A 27,092-nucleotide genomic window follows, 5' to 3' on the forward strand; every position below is an offset into this window, starting at 1 on the left:
GGGGGAAACAGTTAGCAGACTTTTCTGCTTAAGGTATGACTAGCCATTTTTCTAACAAGACTGTGTAATGCTGGAAGGCTGTCATTTCCCCTCATGGGGACCGGTAAGCCATTTTCTTAGTCTCAAACAGAATAAAGGGCTTAATATGGGCTATAAAACTGGTAGACACTTTTATGGGCAAGATCGATTGCTTTATTTGGGCATTTTATACAGCTTGATGTTGATATTCACACTTATAAACTTTGGGGAACGTTTTTTAACGTCAGGCACTGGTTTAGACACCTTTCCAGTCAGGAAGGGCCTTCCCTGTAGTAGGCTGAGCCTCATTTTCGCGCCATTACTGCGCAGTTACTTTTGAGAGCAGGACATGCAGCTGCATGTGTGTGGGTCTGAAAGTAGTTGAAAAGGTTCCTAGAAGGCTTCATTTGGTATCGTATACCCCCCTGGGTTTGGTAAAGTCGCAGCAAAGGCTGTAGCTGGGACTGTAGAGGGGTTAAAACTGTAACCGGCTCCGGTTTCTTCATTTTAAGGGTTAAAGGTCTCAAATTTGGGGTGCAATGCTTTGAATGCTTTAAGACACTGTGGTGAAAATTTGGTTAAATTTGAACAATTCCTTCATAGTTTTTCACATATTCAGTAATAAAGTGTGCCCTGTTTTGAAATTTAAAGAGACAGTAACGGTTTTGTTTTAAAACGGTTTTTGTACTTTATTGACAAGTTTAAGCCTGTTTAACATGTCTGTACCTTCAGATAAGCTATGTTCTGTATGTATGGAAGCCAAGGTGTCTCCCCCTTCAAAATTGTGTGATAATTGTGCCATAGCGTCCAAACAAAGTAAGGACAGTACTGCCACAGATAGTAAAGTTGCCCAAGATGATTCATCAGATGAAGGGAGTAGACATAGTTCTACATCATCTCCTTCTGTGTCTACACCAGTTTTGCCCACGCAGGAGACCCCTAGTACTTCTAGCGCGCCAATGCTTGTTACTATGCAACAATTGACGGCAGTAATGGATAACTCCATAGCAAATATTTTATCCAAAATGCCTGCATTGCAGAGAAAGCGCGAGGGCGCTGATGATAATTGCTCTGTCATACCCTCACACCAATCTGAAGGGGCCATGAGGGAGGTTTTGTCAGATGGGGAAATTTCAGATTCAGGTAGAATTTCTCAACAGGCAGAACCTGATGTTGTGACATTTAAATTTAAATTAGAGTATCTCCGCGCACTGCTTAAGGAGGTGTTATCTACTCTGGATGATTGTGACAACCTGGTCATTCCAGAAAAATTGTGCAAGATGGACAAGTTCCTAGAGGTTCCGGTGCACCCCGACGCTTTTCCTATACCCAAGCGGGTGGCGGACATAGTGAATAAGGAGTGGGAGAAGCCCGGCATACCTTTTGTTCCCCCTCCTATATTTAAGAAATTATTTCCTATGGTCGACCCCAGAAAGGACTTATGGCAGACAGTCCCTAAGGTCGAGGGGGCAGTTTCTACACTAGCCAAGCGCACTACTATTCCTATCGAGGATAATTGTGCTTTCAAAGATCCTATGGATAAAAAATTTGAGGGTTTGCTTAAAAATATTTTTGTACAGCAAGGTTACCTCCTGCAACCTATTTCGTGCATTATTCCTGTCACTACAGCAGCGTGGTTCTGGTTCGAGGAACTAGAAAAGTCGCTCAGTAGAGAGACTCCGTATGAGGAGGTTATGGACAGAGTTCACGCACTTAAGTTGGCTAATTCCTTTATTTTAGATGCCGCTTTGCAGTTAGCTAGATTAGCGGCGAAAAATTCTGGGTTTGCAATTGTGGCGCGCAGAGCGCTCTGGCTAAAGTCTTGGTCAGCGGATGTATCTTCCAAGACAAAATTGCTTAATATCCCCTTCAAGGGTAAAACTCTCTTTGGGCCAGAATTGAAAGAGATTATCTCAGACATCACTGGGGGTAAGGGCCACGCCCTCCCACAAGATAGGCCTTTCAAAGCCAAGAATAAGTCTAATTTTCGTTCCTTTCGCAATTTCAGGAACGGACCGGCCTCCAACTCTGCAGCCTCTAGACAAGAGGGTAATGCTTTGCAAACCAAACCAGCTTGGAAACCGATGCAAGGCTGGAACAAGGGTAAGCAGGCCAAGAAGCCTGCTGCTGCTAACAAAACAGCATGAAGGAGTAGCCCCCGATCCGGGACCGGATCTAGTAGGGGGCAGACTCTCTCTCTTCGCTCAGGCTTGGGCAAGAGATGTTCAGGATCCCTGGGCACTAGAAATAGTTTCTCAGGATTATCTTCTGGAATTCAAGGAACTACCCCCAAGGGGAAGGTTCCACATGTCTCACTTAGCTTCAAACCAAATAAAGAGACAGGCATTCTTACATTGTGTAGAAGACCTGTTAAAAATGGGAGTGATACACCCAGTTCCAACCGTGGAACAAGGAATGGGGTTTTACTCAAATCTGTTTGTAGTTCCCAAAAAAGAGGGAACTTTCAGACCAATTCTGGATTTAAAGATCCTAAACAAATTTCTCAGAGTGCCATCGTTCAAAATGGAAACCATTCGAACGATTTTACCTACAATCCAGGAGGGTCAATTTATGACTACCGTGGATCTAAAGGATGCGCATCTACATATTCCTATCCACAAAGATCATCATCAGTTCCTAAGGTTCGCCTTTCTGGACAAACATTACCAGTTTGTGGCTCTCCCATTCGGGCTAGCCACTGCTCCAAGGATTTTCACAAAGGTACTCGGGTCCCTTCTAGCGGTTCTAAGACCAAGGGGCATTGCAGTGGCACCTTACTTGGACGACATTCTGATACAAGCGTCGTCTCTTTCAAAGGCAAAGGCTCACACAGACATCGTTCTGGCATTTCTCAGATCTCACGGATGGAAAGTGAACATAGAAAAAAGTTCCCTGTCTCCGTCGACAAGAGTTCTTTTCTTGGGGACAATAATAGATTCTTTAGAAATGAAGATTTTCCTGACAGATGTCAGAAAGTCAAAACTTCTAAACGCTTGTCAAGTTCTTCATTCTGTTCCACGTCCTTCCATAGTTCAGTGCATGGAAGTAGTAGGGTTGATGGTTGCAGCAATGGACATAGTTCCTTTTGCGCGAATTCATCTAAGACCATTACAACTGTGCATGCTGAAACAGTGGAATGGGGACTATACAGACTTGTGTAAGGTTTTGTCTTTCAGCCATCTACTAACTATACTGTTCCTTTAAGAAATTGCCTCTCAATCACATGTCCACCCTATTTAAGCCACACCTATGACATTCATTCCTTGCTTAGTATTGAAGTTAACACAACAATATCATAGCCTTGATTTTTGTGAACGCTGTTCACTTACTTACTGCTGCAACTATTCCTGCAACTTTAAATCTGATGACCTGATTTTCCTCTGTGAGCCGTTCCACTCATCTTACCTTGCTACCACTTTAGCCATCAAACTTACAAGGATTTCTCCGGCTATTTGGAAGCCGCTGCTGTCTGAACCCTGTACCGCTCTTGATTCCACCCTCAGCGCTACTACGGAGCTCCGCAACTATCGCGGTGACGTCACACGCCGGCTGCTCTCCCGCTCCACGAACTACTACTACCCGCTCCTCGGAACTAACTGTAAGTTTGCAAACTATTCTTCTGCCTCGCAATACCAGTTGTCTTTCAACAATCTTGCCTTAGTTATTCCTGCAAACTGTGTTATGAGAATAGCCTGTGTTCTGATTTTGTTGGCATATATCCAGATTTTAGCCTTATCGCTCACTACCAATTGTGCTTACCTTAATGTGGTTTATTCTATATAACATGTTACCTTATAACAATGTTATACCCCATTACATTGCTTTACAGTTAAATATATATATATATATATCATTCTTACATGTAAGATTCTATTTATTTCTCCACAATTCCTACCTAAGGAACACTTAGCACTTATCTTCCCTGCAGTCATCAGTGTATCCACTTTAACAGACTGCCATAGGGTTTATACTGCTAATCTCTTCCTAAACATTAAATACAGCCTGCTGATATATGAAACCCACCTTCACACACCCTGTGACTATTGTGGTTTTCAGTATCTTCTTGCTACATTCAAATATACTGTTGCCTGTTTTTTATCTCAGCAGTTGTGATTCAACTAGCCTATTTAAAACACTATCTTTATTTTAGATACTCCTAAAAGGCAGTGTGACAGAATACTAAGCCTTAACAACTATGGATCCAGCTGAGATTAACACTCATATACAGGCTTTGACTCAAAGGGTAGATTTGCTAACCAATGGTCTTAACACATTGAAAATAGAGAATGATAATCTCAAGGCATACATTAGGGATGTGGTCGACAAAAGAACACCTATAGTTGAACCCCAGGTCAGCCCCCCTGATTGTTTCCATGGTGACAGATCTCTCTACAGAGAGTTTAAAAATGCATGCCTGTTAATGTTTGCTTTAAGACCTCATACCTACCCAAATGATAGAATCAGAGTACTCACAACCATATCTTACCTAAGAGGTGAACCCCGTACATGGGCAAACTCTTATTTTGAGAATAATGAAGAGATATTAAACTCCTTGGATAATTTTTTTGCCGCAATGGGTCAATTGTATGAGGATCCATACAAACAGCTTACAGCTGAAAACGCCATGCGGGGCCTTAGACAAAAGAAAAGAGTAGTCGAAGACTACATCACAGAGTTTAAAAAATGGGCTAAGGACTCGCAGTGGAACAATCTCTCCCTTAGGAATCAGTTCAGACTAGGGCTATCTGATGGAATAAAGGATGAGTTATCACGCACAGACATACCAAATACCCTAGAAGAGCTCATGTCCCTCAGCATTACAATAGACAGACGCCTCAGGGAGAGGCACCAAGAAAAGTCAGGGCATGAATCTTATCCTAGGAAAGCCGCTTACACCACACATACTCCATCTACTTCAAAGAGCACCCCTGAACCTATGGACATAGCCTTCATCAAGGGTCCTCTGACCCCTCAAGAAAAACTCAGACGACGCTCTAACAACTTATGCCTATACTGCGCCTCAGAAGAGCACACTGTTAAAGACTGCCCATCCCTCCTGAGACAAAACAAGGGTAAGAAATTATCAGACTATTATTGTTGTACTACTCAGCACAATTCGGTTGCTTACATAAAAATCCCTCTTTTGTTGCAGTGGGAACAACTTCGTCTTCACACCACCGCGATAATTGATTCCGGTGCTACAGCATCATATATAGATAAGGATTTTACCACTGTAAATAAAATACCACTGATGCAGAAACAGTCTCCTGTGTTCTTGAGAGGTATAGACGGGAAAAACATATCTTCTGGGCCTGTAGAATGTCATACAATACCCTTACTTGTTGTCACTCAAGATCAGCATAGGGAATATGTTTCTTTCGATGTAATTTGCTCTCCAGTCTCTCCGGTAGTACTTGGGATGCAATGGTTACGTACACATAACCCACAGATAGACTGGTTCAACTCAACACTTACCTACAACTCTACATATTGCCAATATACTTGTCTTCCCTCTCCTATCTTACAAACTTCTGTCTCTCCAGATATACCACCCATACCTGAGGTTTATAAAGACTTTGCTGATGTTTTCAGTAAAACAGAGGCAGAGAGTCTGCCTCCACACAGGAAATATGATTGTCCCATTGAGATACTCCCTGGGTCAGAGATCCCTATCGGGCACATATTTCCTCTATCTAACACTGAACTCATTCACCTAAAAACCTATCTAGATGAGAACCTTAAAAAAGGTTTTATCCGTCCATCCACCTCACCGGCAGGGGCCGGTATATTCTTTGTTAAGAATAAAGACGGTACCCTTAGACCCATAGTCGATTACCGTCAGTTGAATAATATTACGGTTAAGAACCGCTACCCTCTACCCCTTATACCAGAATTAATTGAGAGATTGGAGGGAGCCAGGTTTTTCACAAAATTGGATCTAAGGGGTGCATACAACCTTCTCCGAATAAGATCTGGGGACGAATGGCTGACTGCGTTTCGAACTCGATATGGCTTATTCGAATATGTAGTCATGCCATTCGGGTTGTGTAATGCGCCTGCTGCTTTTCAGCACTTAATAAATGATCTATTTAGAGATCTTCTTGATGTATACATTGTCATATATCTTGATGATATTCTCATTTATTCGAAAACGTTGGAACAACACATACTTCATGTGAGACAGGTTCTATCTCGGCTTAGAAGCAATTTCCTATATGCAAAAGCCGAAAAGTGTGTCTTCAATTCACAGTCCATATCTTTCCTTGGATATGAAATATCCCCTACTGGAATTTGTATGGAGAATAAAAAGATTGATGCTGTCTTGAACTGGCCTACCCCAAAAACAAAACGCCAAGTACAATGTTTTATGGGTTTCGCAAACTTCTACCGCAAGTTTATTAAAGATTTCTCGAAGTTAGCTATCCCTTTAACCACACTCACTAAAGCCAATATTCCATTCAGGTGGACACAAGATTCCCAGTCAGCTTTTGATACACTCAAACAGAAATTCACCTCTGCACCCATTCTTCGTTTTCCTAACCCAAATCTCCAATTTATACTAGAAGTTGACGCTTCCAACTTCGCAATTGGAGCAGTATTGTCTCAAAGAGACGATCTAAACAAACCTCTACACCCAGTAGCTTATTACTCCAGGACATTAAATACTTCTGAACGAAATTACCCTATCGGTGAGAAAGAATTACTCGCAATAAAGTTATCCCTGGAACATTGGCGTCATCTTTTAGAGGGCACACCATATCCCACTCTCATTTACACAGATCACCGTAACCTTCAATACTTGAAAAGTACTAGAACACTTACCTCTCGACAAGTCCGATGGAATTTGTTTTTTTCACGGTTTAATTTCCTCATTTCATATCGTCCCTCAGAAAAAAACCAGAAAGCTGATGCTTTATCTCGCATTCCATCGGAGACATTGTCTTTACCCTCTGAACAAAGTATCATACCTTCACAAAACTTTCTTTGTTTCACTTACGATACCTTACCCATTGTCCGTAAAGAGCAACAGAAAGATGATACAAAACCTCTAGAGCTACTTCGGTTGAATTCAGATGGTTGTTATTATCATGGCTCCCGCTTATACATTCCGCCTATACTTCGATCATCATTTCTCAAGTCAATACACGATTCCCCGCTCGCGGGTCACCCCGGAACAAAGAAAACCCTGGTTTTAGCAACAAGATCCTTCTGGTGGCCAAAAATGACTACCGATGTTACTCAACATGTCCTCACCTGTACCATTTGTACCGTTTCAAAAAGGAAAAAACAACCTCCATATGGACTTCTGTTACCTCTACCAACTCCAAAGAGACCCTGGTCAGAGATAGCTCTCGATTTTATTGTCGATCTACCTCTCTCTTCAAAGAACAACACTATTATGGTAGTAGTAGATCTTTTCACAAAGATGTGCCACTTTGTTCCATACAATAAGCTACCCACTTCAATAGAAACTGTACATCTTCTCATCTCTAATGTTGTCAAGCTACACGGACTGCCAAAGACTATTTTGAGTGATAGAGGTACTCAGTTCTCCAGTAAACTCTGGTTAGAGTTCTGTAAACTTTTTCACATCGACAGACGACTCACAACAGCCTACCATCCCCAGACTAACGGACAGACTGAACGCTGTAATCAATGGCTTGAACAGTTTTTAAGATCTTTTTGCTCCACCGAACAACATCTCTGGGCAGACCTATTACCTTATGCTGAATTTTGTTATAATAACACCCTACACACTACCACTAATCAAACTCCGTTCTACTCAAACTACGGTTTTCATCCAACTTTCCAATTATATCCATCTCAGGACTCTTCTTCTCCTATCATCGCCGAGCTTTCTGATAGCATCTCCTCAAATTTCACTCGTATTGAATCTTCAATTGAGAACGCAAAGAAGATTTACAAACAGTACTATGATAGACGACGGACACCACCACCGAAATATGATGTCGGTGATTTGGTATGGCTCTCCACAAGGAATTTGAGAATGAACACTCCTTGCAAGAAATTGTCTCCACTTTATGTGGGTCCTTATCCTGTAGCTCATGTTGTCAACGAGAATGCTGTTCGTCTCACCTTACCCGATACTATGAAGATCCATCCAACATTTCATGTCTCTCTGCTTAAACCCTATCGTGCTGTGAGGGATTCTTCCACACCTACTTATCTGCCCCAGGTTTCTGTTGACCCAAATATGGAATATGAAGTCCGATCCATCAAGGATTCCCGAAGATTACATGGTGCTTTGCAATACCTGGTCAGTTGGAAGGGCTACCCATCGGATGATGACTCCTGGGAGCCCGCTGTTAATATTTCTGCACCCAGGTTAGTTTCTCGCTTTCATCAAAGACACCCTGACTCTCCTGGACCCTGAGCTCCGGAGACGCTCCCTTAAAGGGGGGATCCTGTAAGGTTTTGTCTTTCAGCCATCTACTAACTATACTGTTCCTTTAAGAAATTGCCTCTCAATCACATGTCCACCCTATTTAAGCCACACCTATGACATTCATTCCTTGCTTAGTATTGAAGTTAACACAACAATATCATAGCCTTGATTTTTGTGAACGCTGTTCACTTACTTACTGCTGCAACTATTCCTGCAACTTTAAATCTGATGACCTGATTTTCCTCTGTGAGCCGTTCCACTCATCTTACCTTGCTACCACTTTAGCCATCAAACTTACAAGGATTTCTCCGGCTATTTGGAAGCCGCTGCTGTCTGAACCCTGTACCGCTCTTGATTCCACCCTCAGCGCTACTACGGAGCTCCGCAACTATCGCGGTGACGTCACACGCCGGCTGCTCTCCCGCTCCACGAACTACTACTACCCGCTCCTCGGAACTAACTGTAAGTTTGCAAACTATTCTTCTGCCTCGCAATACCAGTTGTCTTTCAACAATCTTGCCTTAGTTATTCCTGCAAACTGTGTTATGAGAATAGCCTGTGTTCTGATTTTGTTGGCATATATCCAGATTTTAGCCTTATCGCTCACTACCAATTGTGCTTACCTTAATGTGGTTTATTCTATATAACATGTTACCTTATAACAATGTTATACCCCATTACATTGCTTTACAGTTAAATATATATATATATATATCATTCTTACATGTAAGATTCTATTTATTTCTCCACAATTCCTACCTAAGGAACACTTAGCACTTATCTTCCCTGCAGTCATCAGTGTATCCACTTTAACAGACTGCCATAGGGTTTATACTGCTAATCTCTTCCTAAACATTAAATACAGCCTGTGACTATTGTGGTTTTCAGTATCTTCTTGCTACATTCAAATATACTGTTGCCTGTTTTTTATCTCAGCAGTTGTGATTCAACTAGCCTATTTTAAACACTATCTTTATTTTAGATACTCCTAAAAGGCAGTGTGACAACTTGTCTCCAGTGATTCAAGTAGATCAGAAGACCAGAGACTCACTCCGTTGGTGGCTAACCCAGGACCACCTGTCCCAGGGAATGAGTTTCCGCAGACCAGAGTGGGTCATCGTCACGATCAACGCCAGTCTAGTGGGCTGGGGCGCGGTCTGGGACTCCCTGAAAGCTCAGGGGCTATGGTCTTGGGAAGAGTCTCTTCTCCCGATAAACATTCTGGAACTGAGAGCGATATTCAATGCTCTCAGGGCTTGGCCTCAACTAGCAAAGGCCAGATTCATAAGATTCCAATCAGACAACATGACGACTGTTGCTTACATCAATCATCAGGGGGGAACAAGGAGTTCCCTGGCGATGAGAGAAGTGACCAAAATCATAAAATGGGCGGAGGATCACTCCTGCCACCTATCTGCGATCCACATCCCAGGAGTGGAAAACTGGGAGGCGGATTATCTGAGTCGTCAGACATTCCATCCGGGGGAGTGGGAACTCCACCCGGAGATCTTTGCCCAGTTGACTCAATTATGGGGCATTCCAGACATGGATCTGATGGCGTCTCGTCAGAACTTCAAGGTTCCTTGCTACGGGTCCAGATCCAGGGATCCCAAGGCGACTCTAGTGGATGCATTAGTAGCGCCTTGGACCTTCAACCTAGCTTATGTGTTTCCACTGTTTCCTCTCATTCCCAGGCTGGTAGCCAGAATCAAGCAGGAGAGGGCCTCGGTGATCTTGATAGCTCCTGCGTGGCCACGCAGGACTTGGTATGCAGACCTGGTGAATATGTCATCGGCTCCACCATGGAAGCTACCTTTGCGACAGGATCTTCTAGTACAAGGTCCATTCGAACATCCAAATCTAGTTTCCCTTCAGCTAACGGCTTGGAAATTGAACGCTTGATTTTATCTAAGCGTGGGTTTTCGGATTCTGTAATAGATACTCTGATACAAGCCAGAAAACCTGTAACTAGGAAGATTTACCATAAAATATGGAAAAGATATATCTGTTGGTGTGAATCCAAGGGATTCTCATGGAGTAAGATCAAAATTCCTAGGATCCTTTCCTTTCTCCAAGAAGGTTTGGATAAGGGATTATCGGCGAGTTCTCTAAAGGGACAGATTTCTGCTTTATCTGTCTTATTACACAAACGACTGGCAGCTGTGCCTGATGTTCAAGCTTTTGTTCAGGCTTTGGTCAGGATCAAGCCTGTTTACAGACCTTTGACTCCTCCCTGGAGTCTGAATTTAGTTATTTCAGTTCTTCAAGGGGTTCCGTTTGAACCTCTACATTCCATAGATATCAAAATGTTATCTTGGAAAGTTCTGTTTTTGGTTGCTATTTCTTCTGCTAGAAGAGTTTCTGAGTTATCTGCTTTGCAGTGTAATCCGCCCTATCTGGTGTTCCATTCAGATAAGGTTGTTTTGCGTACTAAACCTGGTTTCCTTCCAATATTAACCAGGAAATAGTTGTGCCTTCTTTGTGTCCGAATCCAGTTTCAAAGAAGGAACGTTTGTTACACAATCTAGATGTAGTTCGTGCTTTAAAGTTCTATTTAGAAGCAACAAAGGATTTCAGACAAACGTCTTCTCTGTTTGTCGTTTATTCTGGCAAGAGGAGAGGTCAAAAAGCTACTGCTACCTCTCTTTCCTTTTGGCTGAAAAGCATCATCCGATTGGCTTACGAGACTGCCAGACGGCAGCCTCCTGAACGCATCACAGCTCACTCTACTAGGGCTGTGGCTTCCACATGGGCCTTCAAGAACGAGGCTTCTGTTGATCAGATATGTAAGGCAGCGACTTGGTCTTCCCTGCACACTTTTGCCAAATTCTACAAATTTGATACTTTTGCTTCTTCGGAGGCTATATTTGGGAGAAAGGTTTTGCAAGCCGTGGTGCCTTCCGTTTAGGCAACCTGATTGGCTCCCTCCCTTCATCCGTGTCCTAAAGCTTTGGTATTGGTTCCCACAAGTTATGGATGACGCCGTGGACCGGACACACCGTTGGAGAAAGTAATTTATCAGGTAAGCATAAATTCTGTTTTTTTATATAAATGATTTATCATTTTATATTTCCATTTCAAAGTGTTTAATGCCCCTTTAATCATGTTTCAATAAAGAATGTATTTTATTGGTAATCGCTGTGTGAAGTGGACTTTGTACCGTGTAATACAGTGCGGCTCACTCACAAAACAATATATACCTCATTTGTGCAATTATGGCCACTGCGTCTTAAGTTGAATGTGCAAATGAGCCCTTTAATGCATTAGTAGTGTTGTGTGAGGAAACCCAGCTTTTTAGGGCAGATCTACATGCACCAAACAGGTCAGCAGTTCTGCTGCTCAGCCTCGCTATAGAACAGGAACTTACCGCAGCTGGTGGCTAATGGGCCTCTGTGTTAGCTGGGGAGGATCACAAAGTACTTCATTTACCCAGCAGATGTTATCTAGTGTCAGCACTCTGGGTAGTTTCTTGTTTATAACCTGGGTGACAATCACGTTAGTCTAACCCTTTAGAATTACTGCTGGTTGCTGATGTTCACTGGCGTTCCATTACTTTATTTCTTTTCTGCTGAATGGCTGAAGCACAGCCAATGCATCAAGTGATGCCTTTTATAAAGACCTGATTGTGAGGCCGTAGTACAGGACACAACTTTATTCCTGAAGAGCTGGCACCTTATTGTGCAATGGAAACATTCAGCTGCACAAATACCATTGGGGCTCTTTGAATATTTTTGGCATCTTTAGGCTAAATGATGTTTAACGGATGTCCAACGACTTAGGCAGCCATTTGAAAGTGAGGACTGAGTGCTCTCAATTTGCTTTTTTTTTAGCCCTCTTAAGCTGTAAACAGGAAATTTATATTAGATGCTGGGGATAGCACTAAAGTCACAGACTGTAAAGCAAATGCTAATCTTACTGATGCCCCAACCTGTAGTTTTCCTACGAGTTAAAAAAATCTGTACACAAGTGAACCTAGAAATACTAATGCTGTTTTGAAGAAAAAGGGGCCTATTTAAGAAGATGCGAGCGGACATGATCCGATATTGCGGATCATGTCTGCTGCACATCGATAAATGCAGACAGCATACTCTGTCGGCATTTATCATTGGTCCAGTAGTTCTTGTGAACTGCTGATGCAATACTGCCCCATGCAGATTCGCAGCCAATTGGCCGCTAGCAGGGGGTGTCAATCAACCTGATCGTATTCGATCGGGTTGATTTCTAGCGATATTTTGGTGTATGGGCGAGTAGAGCGCTGGAACTATAGGGATCCCAAACACCCTATAAATATAAGAGCCTTCAGTCTTATGAGATAGATAATCCAGAATGGGGGGTATATAGGGGCGTTGTTACCAACTGAAGGGATCGTAATCAGCTGTATAAATGTGGAATTTCCAAATATATAAACCAAATCACCTGTGTTGGGATATGTGTGGCAGTGATAAATATAATTATTATTTTAAAATATATATTCTATAATTATATTTATCACTGCCACACATATCCCAACACAGGTGATTTGGTTTATATATTTGGAAATTCCACATTTATACAGCTGATTACGATCCCTTCAGTTGGTAACAACGCCCCTATATACCCCCCATCCTTGATTTCTAGCGATGTCTGTCCGCCGCCTCAGAGCAGGCGCACAGGTTATAGAGCAGCGGTCTTTAGACCGCTGCTTCATAACTTGTGTTTCACAGGGCATCAAGCTTGATAATTCGGCCCCAAAGGGTGGTCATAGCAAATATTGATTTGATTTAGATTTTTCTTCTGTTCACTCACTGTGCATTTTGTTAATTGATATAAATAACATATAAGCATTTCTATTTTTGAAAGTGATCTTTACAGCATATATGTATATCAATAAAACAATAAAAACAAATGTCCTCAGATATAACAGACTATCTATGAGTTCCTTGAGTATAGAAACTTATTTTCTGGTTTAGGATCAACTTGTTTGCAGCTCCGGTAGTTGTCACACTCCTTAAGGGGACATCAAGCCCTAAAATATGTCTTGTGATTCAGACAGAACATACAATTTTAAAAACTTTTCAATTTTCTTTTATTATCAAACTAGGCGATCAGCCTGCCCAGAGGGCAGTCTATTATTTTAAAGTAAGGTCCATCTATCCCTCTATCCCTATTCTTCTGTCCCTATCCCTCTGTTCCTGTCTGTATATCTCTCCCTCTGTCCCTATCCCCATCCCCCTATCCCTCTGTCCCTATCCCTCATTCCCTATTCCTCTATCCCTATTCTTCATGCCTTATCCCTCTGTTCCTATCCCTCTATCCCTATTCCTCATGCCTTATCCCTTTATACCTATCCCTCTGTCCTTATTCCCTCTATCCCTATTCCTCTATCCCTATTCCTCTGTCCCTTTCCCTCTGTCCCTATCCCTCTGTCCCTATCCCTCTGTTCCTATCCCTCTGTCCCTATCCCTCTGTCCCTATCCCTCTGTCCCTATCCCTCTGTCCCTATCCCTCTGTCCCTATCCCTCTATTCCTATATCCCTATTCCTCTATCTCTATACCTCTGTCCCTATCCTTCTATCTCTATCCCTATCCCTCTGTTCCTATCCCTCTATCTCTATCCCTATCCCTCTGTCCCTATCCCTCTATCCCTATCCCTCTATCCCTATCCCTCTGTCCCTCTATCCCTATTCCTCATTCCCTATTCCTCTATCCCTATTCTTCATGCCTTATCCCTCTGTTCCTATCCCTCTATCCCTATTCCTCATGCCTTATCCCTTTATACCTATTCCTCTGTCCTTATTCCCTCTATCCCTATTCCTCTGTCCCTTTCCCTCTGTCCCTATCCCTCTGTCCCTATCCCTCTGTCCCTATCCCTCTGTTCCTATCCCTCTGTCCCTATCCCTCTGTCCCTATCCCTCTGTCCCTATCCCTCTGTCCCTATCCCTCTGTCCCTATCCCTCTATTCCTATATCCCTATTCCTCTATCTCTATACCTCTGTCCCTATCCTTCTATCTCTATCCCTATCCCTCTGTTCCTATCCCTCTATCTCTATCCCTATCCCTCTGTCCCTATCCCTCTGTCCCTATCCCTCTATCCCTATCCCTCTATCCCTATCCCTCTGTCCCTCTATCCCTATTCCTCATTCCCTATTCCTCTGTCCCTGTCCCTATTTCTCTGTCCCTATCCCTCTACCTCTCCCTCTGTCTCTCCCTCCGCCCCTATCCCTCTATCCCTATCCCCCTATCCCTCCGCCCCTATCCCTCTATCCCTATCCCTCTGTCCCTATCCCTCTATCTTTATTCCTCATTCCATATCCCTCTGTCCCTATCCCTCTATCCCTATTTTTCTATCCCTATCTCTCTGTCCCTATCCCTCTATCCCTATCCCTCTATCCCTATCCCTCTATCTCTATCCCTATCCCTCTATCTCTGTCCCTATCCCTCTATCTTTATTCCTCATTCCATATCCCTCTGTCCCTATCTCTCTGTCCCTATTCCTCTATCCCTATCCCTCTGTCCCTATCCCTCTGTCCCTCTGTCCCTATCCCTCTATCCTTATTCCTAGATCCCTATTCCTCTATCTCTATCCCTCTGTCCCTATCCCTCTGTCCCTATCCCTCTATCTCTATCCCTATCCCTCTATCCCTATCCCCATGTCCTTATCCCTCTATCCCTATCCCTCTGTCCCTCTATCCCTATTCCTCATTCCCTATTCCTCTGTCCCTGTCCCTATTTCTCTGTCCCTATCCCTCTGTCCCTATCCCTCTGTACCTATCCCTCTATCCCTATCCCCCTATCCCTCGGCCTCTGTCCCTATCCCTCTGTCCCTATCCCTCTATCTCTATCCCTCTATCTCTGTCCCTATCCCTCTATCTTTATTCCTCATTCCATATCCTTCTGTCCCTATCCCTCTATCCCTATCCCTCTATCCCTATCCCTCTATCCCTATCCCTCTGTCCCTATCCCTCTATTCCTATCCCTCTATTCCTATCCCTCTGTCCCTATCCCTCTGTCCCTATCCCTCTGTCCCTATTCCTCTATCCCTATCCCTCTATCCCTAACCCCCTATCCCTATCTCTCTGTCCCTATCCCTCTGTCCCTATCCCTCTGTCCCTATCCTTCTGTCCCTATCCCTCTATCCCTATCCCTCTATCCCTATTCCTCTATCCCTATCCCTCTATCCCTAACCCCCTATCTCTCTATCCCTATCTCTCTATCCCTATCTCTCTGTCCCTATCCCTCTGTCCCTATCCCTCTGTCCCTGTTCCTCATTCCCTATTCCTCTATCTATCCCTCTGTCCCTATCCCTCTATCTTTATCCCTCTATCCCTTTTCCTCATTCCCTATCCTTCTATCTATCTATCCCCCTTTCCCTCTGTCTCTATCCCTCTGTCCCTATCCCTCTATCCCTATCCCTCTATCCCTATCCCTCTGTCCCTGTCCCTCTGTCTCTGACCCTATTCTTTTGTCCCTATCCCTCTGTCCCTGATCCCCCCTCAAAACGCTTTCTAACTCTCCCCCTCTATTGCTGCCATCTTAGGTACTTGCAGCTGTCTGCCAGTACCTATAAACCCCTTTTTTTCTATTCTTTTTTTATTTTATTTTTTTCTGTAGTGTAGTGGTCCACCCCCACCCCCCCATGATCGCCATTTATCCCCCCACCCTAAAAAACACTTTTCTGTAGTGTAGTTGCCCCATCCCTCCCTGTCCTTTCTTTCTTTCTTTCTTTCTTTCTTTCTTTCGGCACTCCCACTCCCTCCCCTTCCCTTTGTAGCTGCCCCATCCTTTTTTTTTTTCTGTAGTAGGGCACGCCCACTCCCTCCCCTTCCCTCCACCCTCCGCTGCTGAGCCGCCCACCCGCCTCCCGCCCACACCTCTCGCCGGCACCAGTAGAAGATCGTTACAGAGGGTGACACTGTCTGTAACGATCAAGCATCTGGCCTCATATGGAGGCGGAGCACCGATCGCGCTCCGGCCCCATATGCGGCAGATGCCTGAAGCTGTTATGGAGCTTCTAAAGCTGTTTCTCGCTGCAGGCTGCGTACATAACTGCCGACGGTGACGGACGCGTTACAGACGCGATTATGTTATAGATTTGTTTAGTGTTGCAGAGATACATAGGTAGTGCATGGCAGGAAATAGTGCTGCCCTCTAGTGCTTTAACAAATCGATAATATCCTTGCAAAACTGCTGCCATATTGTGCTCCAGACACGTGCACGCTCCTGAGCATATGTCCCTGCTTTTCAACAAAAGATATCATTTGCTAATAGAGCATGCAGTTTTAAACATCTTTCTAATTTACTTCTATCTGAATTATGAAAGAAAATGTATTACCCTGTAAAATATTTACTTAAGGAAAATTAAACGGCTTAGCAATATACATTAGTTGCTTCTGCTGTAAAATATCGCTGAAGTGCGTTTGTTCTACTTCTGTTTGTGCACCTGCATGATACGTAAATATGGGGAAAATAACATCAGCCTAAAGCATTCTACACAGTGATTGCTTCACTCCAGAGCACACGCTCTCATCTGCCCCTAACAGGCCACAGCAAAGGAGACCAGCAGCACAGATTTCACCAGAGTTTTCTAGAGGTGTTTCCCTGAACTGTTAAACAATTATAAAACATTTATTTTGTAATACACTGATTAAAGGTACATAATGCTTTATAACATTTTATTAGTGCACTATTGCTTTGAAATATAACTATATGTTTAGCTCCTGCAGCGGGGTTAAACGCATAGATAAAAAAAAAAAGATTACATTTTATTACATTTAAACTTCGCACTTTCTATTTTGTATTTTATTTTATATACAGCAGTGTGTTTAGGATTGTGATTTAACAAATTCTGATTATGCCTTCACAATTTCTGTGTAACTTTAACACATTAGGCTCATACTTTGTATAAATATCTGTATCTTTTACAAATTAGATTGCACTTTGCATGTCTTTTATTTAAATTTAAACTGAAAAACTGACAGCTTCAGTTTCCCAGAGAGCGTCATTACTTTATATGGGTCAGATAATCAAACATTCTCTAGTTTGGAGAGAGAATATATTGTCGAATTAACTGGGGCAGAACTCACTGAATATTCTAAGAAAAGGGGAGGAACCTGGAAATCCTAGAGAGATAAGAGATGACTTCCATAGAAAGTAATGAAGCTCTCTGTGATACAAAATTTCACATGGAAGAAAGAAGGTAACTAGAGAACACATGGGGCTGATATAAAGGGAATGTCCAGACAGCAGCAGCAACTGGACATTATCTTACATTGTTGGGGTGAGCACAGTACCCTTCAGCATGCACCTTTTTGCAGGAGTGCTGGACTTCACATTTGGTATGTATCACTATTGGGCTGATATAAACAGGCCCATTTATCAAGCTCTGTACGGCTTGAAGGGCCGTGTTTCTGGCGAGTCTTCAGACTCGCCAAAAACACAACTTATGAAGCAGCGGTCTAAAGACCGCTGCTCCATAACCCTGTCCGCCTGCTCTGAGCAGGCAGACAGGAATCGCCGGAAATCAACCCGATCGAATACGATCGGGTTGATTGACACCTCCCTGCTGGCGGCCGATTGGCCGCGAGTCAGCAGGGGGCGGCGTTGCACCAGCAGCTCTTGTGAACTGCTGGTGCAATGTTAAATGCGGAGAGCGTCTTGCTCTCCGCATTTAGCGAGGTCTTGCGGACCTGATCCGCAGTATCAGATCAGGTCTGCAAGACCTTTGATAAATTGGGGCCAAAGGCTCAGTTTAGAATTGATGCAAACTGAGCCTTTGGCCCCAATTTATCAAAGGTCTTGCGGACCTGATCCGCAGTATCAGATCAGGTCTGCAAGACCTTTGATAAATTGGGGCCAAAGGCTCAGTTTGCATCAATTCTAAACTAAACAAATGTTTTCACTACAATTTAGCTTGTTTTTGTCTATATTTAGTAAATATTACTTTTCTGTTAGTTAAAATAAGTGTATTGTGAGTTGTGAGCAAGCTTCATCTGCATACAGCTGGCGAGACAAATCAGTGAGACCAACTTGTTTAAAATGCTTAGAAATTTTCATAAGACTTGTGAGAAAGCTTCATACACCCAGGGAACTGCCCTGTCCCTCACACTTTCTGAAACTGTCAGTTTACAAAGTGCAATGTAATTTTATACAGTATTGATCAGTTTTGATTCACCCTGGGTACAAAGGTATCAAAATCATCAAGGGCCCATCTTTAGTAACAACAATTTATTATTATTACCGGTTACTTATAAAGTGCCAACAGGTTCTGTGGTGCTATACATAGTAAAATACATTCATGGGGTATATTACAATACATAAGCTAACATGTACAACAGCGTAGGAGGTTACATTCATGAGGGTACATTAATATAGCTGCTAAATCCCTGTTAGTTAATACTGATTCTCTATAAAGTTATATTAAGCAGCTGATACATAGAAAAAAACAGCTCATGAGCCTGGTAAGGCTAAAACTAGGGTTGCACCGATACTAGTATCAGTGCCGATACAGAGTATTTGGACAAGTACTTGTACTTGTGCAAATGCTCAGATACTTAAACCGATACTTAAACCGATACCTCCAGATCATCAGCGCCGCATCCTCCAAGAAAGGATGATTATAAAAATTATTCTAATTGCTAGATTGCCTGTTATACTGTTTGTTCTCATCTTGCACAATTATGTTCAAAACATACTGTTCTCTGAAGAACATCCTTAGTTTATATAATAGCAAGAAGAGTGTTTATAGGACAAATTAAGTTAATTCCCAGGAACACTCATCCTACAATTGTAGGACTAGATTTAGATTACATTTGATTGGTAAACTTGACCAATGCTCTGCTCACATTTCCAACTCTATAGACTTTAATGGAGTTGGTCATGTAATGAGAGCATTGGTAAAGCTTACTAGTCATTATAATCTATCCCATAGTGTTGTTCCCCATGAATAAACAGTGCACTGTTATATTTTTTACTGTATTGCACTTTTGGTTGGTTGTGATTTTACATTTGTTATTTATTATTGTTATTATTAATATATTTTATTGTAATATTTGTACAGGTAGCCCTCAGTTTACGCCGGGGTTAGGTTCCAGAAGGAATGGTTGTAAATCGAAACTGTTGTAAATTGAAACCCAGTTTATAATGTAAGTCAATGGGAAGTGAGGGAGTTAGGTTACAGGCCCCTCTCAAAATTGACATAAGTAACACCTAATACATTAAGCTTTGAAATGAAGACTTTAAATGGTAAACAACATTATAAACCTAATAAAATAGATTGTAGCATCATCAAACTAAGTTTAATAAACAAAAACATTTGCTAAACCGCACCTAATAAAATAATCACACAAACACAGACTGTATCATTATCAAACTAAGTTTAATGAAGAAAAACGTTTTTTTACTTGCATTTTTCTGCAGCTAAGGGAAGTGGCTGTTAGATCTTGTTCCTTTAAAAAACGGCTCCATTGCTCAGGTCTGGTTATACACTGATTTCAGCCTGTCTGTGTTTAATCACACAACAGACTGTATCATCATCAAACTAAGTTTAATGAACAAAAACGTTTTTTACTTGCCTTTTTCTGCAAACAGTTCTCTGCATTGAGTCTGCAGCTAAGGGAAGTGGCTGCTAGATCTTGTTCCTTTAAAAGCTGATCCATTGATCATGTCTGGCTTGCTTTTCTTTGCATGTGTTTGCTGCAACACAAGCGGACAGCTCCACCTACTGGCTATTTTAATGTATGCATGTGCTAATGCTTTCAATAGCAGTCAATGCTTTTCAATAGCAAAAAAAAAAGGGCGTTATTCTGAAATGGCGCAAATTGAACCGTCGTAAACCGAGGGCCACCTGTATTTATAAACGTGCTGGGAAATTTCTTCGAGTTTTTACAACTTTGTCACAACAAGCAAATAAAACTGTTTTATTATTTCATAATGTCTTTTGGAGTTACAGTTCTTAATAGTTATAAAGAAGCTATCTTAAATCATTAGTCTGTATTGTGCTTGGGAAACTGTCACATGACATAAAAAAAAGGATCGGTAATTGGTATCAGTGAGTATTTGAAAAAAAGTATCGGTACTTATACGTGGTTTTAAAAAAAAATGGTATCGGTGCAACCCTAGCTAAAACGGATTTGAACCTGTGACCCCACGGTAGTGTAGGGGAACATATAAACTGATGAGCCATTTGTCTGGATTTGAACAATTTACTTATTTTGTACTGATAGATTTCTTATCTGGCAACACTTTTTTGTTCATAGGAATTTAAATGCACAAATCCTAAATATGCTTGGTGTTTGTTTTACAGCAGCAGCTGCAGACCTATGTTGCTTGGGTCAACTCCCAGCTAAAAAAAAAGGCCGGGGTTAAACCCGTACAGGATCTGAGGCTGGATCTCCGAGATGGGGTGGTCTTAGCCCACCTGATAGAAATTGTAGGTGAGTACATATGTTTATTAGCAATAAAAGTGCACAGGGGTTAAATGTGTTAGAACGTGTTATTAATGCGCTCGTATAGAACTACATTTATAACCCTCGTCAGCTCCAGAGCAGTAATGCGCTACTGGGAGCTAGCTGAACGAATCTGGTGAGTACATATCTTTATTAGCAATGTGTGTATGTAGCAATAAAAGCACACAAGGGTTAAATGTGTTAGAGCGTTTTATTATTGCACTCGTATATAACTACATTTCTAACCCTCGTCAGCTCCAGAGCAGTAATGCGCTACTGGGAGCTAGCTGAACGAATCTGGTGAGTACATATCTTTATTAGCAATGTGTGTATGTAGCAATAAAAGCGCACAAGGGTTAAATGTGTTAGAGCGTGTTATTATTGTGCTCGTATAGAACAACATTTATAATCCTCGTCAGCTCCAAAGCAGTGATGCACTACTGGGAGCTAGCTGAACACACCTGGTGAGCCAATGACAAGAGACATGTGTGTAGCCACCAATCAGCAGCTGGCTCCCAGTAGTGCATTGCTGGTCTGCAGATGACTTTAACTACGCATTTAAACCCTCTTCAGGTGTTAAACAAATGCCTATATCCAGTGCAATAATACAATGCTCTAACACATTAGAGATTTTTTTTTTCACTTTTTGATGTCCCTTTAAATATATAAATAAAGTAAATAATTGATATAGATTCTGCAAAACAGTTTCACTTTGGTTGTTGCCTAATAATCCCCCCACTGCCGTATTCAATGTGCTTTGTGTGTGTCAGCCTGCTCAGGCACAGGTATATGATGTATATGTATATGATATGGGCTTACCTGAGTACTGAGCAGGTGCTACAGGGGAGTGTAGCTGCTATATACCAGCCTGCTCAGGCACAGGTATATGAGGTATATGTATATGATATGGGCTTACCTGAGTACTGAGCAGGTGCTACAGGGGAGTGTAGCTGCTATATACCAGCCTGCTCAGGCACAGGTATATGAGGTATATGTATATTATATGGGCTTACCTGAGTACTGCAGCAGGTGCTACAGGGGAGTGTAGCTGCTATATACCAGCCTGCTCAGGCACAGGTATATGAGGTATATGTATATGATATGGGCTTATCTGAGTACTGAGCAGGTGCTACAGGGGAGTGTAGCTGCTATATACCAGCCTGTTCAGGCACAGGTATAGGAGGTATATGTATATGATATGGGCTTACCTGAGTACTGCAGCAGGTGCTATAGGGGAGTGTAGCTGCAATATACCAGCCTGCTCAGGCACGGGTATATGAGGTATATGTATATGACATGGGCTTACCTGAGTACTGCAGCAGGTGCTACAGGGGAGTGTAGCTGCTATATACCAGCCTGCTCAGGCACAGGTATATGAGGTATATATATATGATATGGGCTTACCTGAGTACTGCAGCAGGTGCTACAGGGGAGTGTATCTGTAATATACCAGCCTGCTCAGGCACGGGTATATGAGGTATATGTATATGATATGGGCTTACCTGAGTACTGAGCAGGTGCTACAGGGGAGTGTAGCTGCTATATACCAGCTTGCTCAGGCACAGGTATATGAGGTATATGTATATGATATGGGCTTACCTGAGTACTGCAGCAGGTGCTACAGGGGAGTGCGCTGTAATATACCAGCCTGCTTAGGCACAGGTATATGAGGTATATGTATATGATATGGGCTTACCTGAGTACTGAGCAGGTGCTACAGGGGAGTGTAGCTGTAATATACTAGCTTGCTCAGGCACGGGTATATGAGATATATGTATATGACATGGGCTAACCTGAGTACTGCAGCAGTTGCTACAGGGGAGTGTAGCTGCTATATACCAGCCTGCTCAGGCACAGGTATATGAGGTATATGGATATGACATGGGCTTACCTGAGTACTGCAGCAGGTGCCTTAGGGGAGTGTAGCTGCAATATACCAGCCTGCTCAGGCACGGGTATATGAGGTATATGTATATGACATGGGCTTACCTCAGTACTGCAGCAGGTGCTACAGGGGAGTGTAGCTGCTATATACCAGCCTGCTCAGGCACAGGTATATGAGGTATATGTATATGATATGGGCTTACCTGAGTACTGAGCAGGTGCTACAGGGGAGTGTAGCTGTAATATACCAGCTTGCTCAGGCACGGGTATATGAGATATATGTATATGACATGGGCTTACCTCAGTACTGCAGCAGCTGCTACAGGGGATTGTAGCTGCTATATACCAGCTTGCTCAGGCACGGGTATATGAGATATATGTATATGACATTGGCTAACCTGAGTACTGCAGCAGGTGCTACAGGGGAGTGTAGCTGCTATATACCAGCCTGCTCAGGCACAGGTATATGAGGTATATGGATATGACATGGGCTTACCTGAGTACTGCAGCAGGTGCCTTAGGGGAGTGTAGCTGCAATATACCAGCCTGCTCAGGCACGGGTATATGAGCTATATGTATATGACATGGGCTTACCTCAGTACTGCAGCAGGTGCTACAGGGGAGTGTAGCTGCTATATACCAGCCTGCTCAGGCACAGGTATATGAGGTATATGTATATGATATGGGCTTACCTGAGTACTGCAGCAGGTGCTACAGGGGAGTGTATCTGTAATATACCAGCCTGCTCAGGCACGGGTATATGAGGTATATGTATATGATATGGGTTTACCTGAGTACTGCAGCAGGTGCCTCAGGGGAGTGTAGCTGCAATATACCAGCCTGTTCAGGCACAGGTATATGAGGTATATGCATATGATATGGGCTTACCTGAGTACTGCAGCAGGTGCTACAGGGGAGTGTAGCTGTAATATACCAGCTTGCTCAGGCACAGGTATATGAGGTATATGGATATGACATGGGCTTACCTGAGTACTATAGCAGGTGCTACAGGGGAGTGTAGCTGCTATATACCAGCCTGCTCAGGCACAGGTATATGAGGTATATGTATATGATATGGGCTTACCTGAGTACTGCAGCAGGTGCTACAGGGGAGTGTATCTGTAATATACCAGCCTGCTCAGGCACGGGTATATGAGATATATGTATATGACATGGGCTTACCTCAATACTGCAGCAGGTGCCTCAGGGGAGTGTAGCTGCAATATACCAGCCTGCTCAGGCACGGGTATATGAGATATATGTATATGACATGGGCTTACCTCAATACTGCAGCAGGTGCCTCAGGGGAGTGTAGCTGCAATATACCAGCCTGCTCAGGCACAGGTATATGAGGTATATGTATATGATATGGGCTTACCTGAGTACTGAGCAGGTGCTACAGGGGAGTGTAGCTGCTATATACCAGCCTGCTCAGGCACGGGTATATGAGGTATATGTATATGATATGGGCTTACCTGAGTACTGCAGCAGCTGCTACAGGGGAGTGTTGCTGCAATATACCAGCCTGCTCAGGCACAGGTATATGAGATATATGTATATGACATGGGCTAACCTGAGTACTGCAGCAGGTGCTACAGGGGAGTGTAGCTGCAATATACCAGCCTGCTCAGGCACGGGTATATGAGGTATATGTATATGATATGGGCTTACCTGAGTACTGCAGCAGGTGCTACAGGGGAGTGTAGCTGTAATATACCAGCCTGCTCAGGCACGTGTATATGAGGTATATGTATATGATATGGGCTTACCTGAGTACTGCAGCAGGTGCTACAGGGGAGTGTATCTGTAATATACCAGCCTGCTCAGGCACAGGTATATGAGGTATATGCATATGATATGGGCTTACCTCAGTACTGCAGCAGGTGCTACAGGGGAGTGTAGCTGCAATATACCATCCTGCTCAGGCACAGGTATATGAGATATATGTATATGATATGGGCTTACCTGAGTACTGCAGCAGGTGCCTCAGGGGAGTGTAGCTGCTATATACCAGCCTGCTCAGGCACGGGTATATGAGGTATATGTATATGACCACAGGTATATGAGGTATATGTATATGACCACAGGTATATGAGGTATATGTATATGACATGGGCTTACCTCAGTACTGCAGCAGGTGCTACAGGGGAGTGTAGCTGCTATATACCAGCCTGCTCAGGCACAGGTATATGAGGTATATGTATATGATATGGGCTTACCTGAGTACTGAGCAGGTGCTACAGGGGAGTGTAGCTGTAATATACCAGCTTGCTCAGGCATGGGTATATGAGATATATGTATATGACATGGGCTTACCTCAGTACTGCAGCAGCTGCTACAGGGGATTGTAGCTGCTATATACCAGCTTGCTCAGGCACGGGTATATGAGATATATGTATATGACATTGGCTAACCCGAGTACTGCAGCAGGTGCTACAGGGGAGTGTAGCTGCTATATACCAGCCTGCTCAGGCACAGGTATATGAGGTATATGTATATTATATGGGCTTACCTGAGTACTGCAGCAGGTGCTACAGGGGAGTGTAGCTGCTATATACCAGCCTGCTCAGGCACAGGTATATGAGGTATATGTATATTATATGGGCTTACCTGAGTACTGCAGCAGGTGCTACAGGGGAGTGTAGCTGCTATATACCAGCCTGCTCAGGCACAGGTATATGAGGTATATGTATATGACATGGGCTTACCTGAGTACTGCAGCAGGTGCTACAGGGGAGTGTAGCTGCTATATACCAGCCTGCTCAGGCACAGGTATATGAGGTATATGTATATTATATGGGCTTACCTGAGTACTGCAGCAGGTGCTACAGGGGAGTGTAGCTGCAATATACCAGCCTGCTCAGGCACAGGTATATGAGGTATATGTATATGATATGGGCTTACCTGAGTACTGCAGCAGGTGCTACAGGGGAGTGTAGCTGCTATATACCAGCCTGCTCAGGCACAGGTATATGAGGTATATGTATATGATATGGGCTTACCTCAGTACTGAGCAGGTGCTACAGGGGAGTGTAGCTGCAATATACCAGCCTGCTCAGGCACGGGTATATGAGGTATATGTATATGATATGGGCTTACCTGAGTACTGCAGCAGCTGCTACAGGGGAGTGTTGCTGCAATATACCAGCCTGTTCAGGCACAGGTATATGAGGTATATGTGTATGATATGGGCTTACCTGAGTACTGCAGCAGGTGCTACAGGGGAGTGTAGCTGCAATATACCAGCCTGCTCATGCACAGGTATATGAGGTATATGTATATGACATGGGCTTACCTGAGTACTATAGCAGGTGCTACAGGGGAGTGTTGCTGCTATATACCAGCCTGTTCAGGCACAGGTATAGGAGGTATATGTATATGATATGGGCTTACCTGAGTACTGCAGCAGGTGCTATAGGGGAGTGTAGCTGCTATATACCAGCCTGCTCAGGCACGGGTATATGAGGTATATGTATATGACATGGGCTTACCTCAGTACTGCAGCAGGTGCTACAGGGGAGTGTAGCTGCTATATACCAGCCTGCTCAGTCACAGGTATATGAGGTATATGTATATGATATGGGCTTACCTGAGTACTGCAGCAGGTGCTACAGGGGAGTGTATCTGTAATATACCAGCCTGCTCAGGCACAGGTATATGAGGTATATGTATATGATATGGGCTTACCTGAGTACTGCAGCAGGTGCTACAGGGGAGTGTAGCTGCTATATACCAGCCTGCTCAGGCACGGGTATATGAGGTATATGTATATGACATGGGCTTACCTCAGTACTGCAGCAGGTGCTACAGGGGAGTGTAGCTGCTATATACCAGCCTGCTCAGACACAGGTATATGAGGTATATGTATATGACATTGGCTAACCTGAGTACTGCAGCAGGTGCTACAGGGGAGTGTTGCTGCTATATACCAGCCTGCTCAGGCACGGGTATATGAGGTATATGTATATGACATGGGCTTACCTGAGTACTGCAGCAGGTGCTACAGGGGAGTGTAGCTGTAATATACCAGCCTGCTCAGGCACGGGTATATGAGGTATATGTATATGACATGGGCTTACCTGAGTACTGCAGCAGGTGCCTCAGGGGAGTGTAGCTGCAATATACCAGCCTGCTCAGGCACAGGTATATGAGGTATATGTATATGACATGGGCTTACCTGAGTACTGCAGCAGGTGCCTCAGGGGAGTGTAGCTGCTATATACCAGCCTGCTCAGGCACAGGTATATGAGGTATATGTATATGATATGGGCTTACCTGAGTACTATAGCAGGTGCTACAGGGGAGTGTAGCTGCAATATACCAGCCTGCTCAGGCACAGGTATATGAGGTATATGTATATG

Source organism: Bombina bombina, chromosome 8 (genome assembly GCF_027579735.1).
Source record: "Bombina bombina isolate aBomBom1 chromosome 8, aBomBom1.pri, whole genome shotgun sequence".
NCBI lineage: Eukaryota > Metazoa > Chordata > Amphibia > Anura > Bombinatoridae > Bombina > Bombina bombina.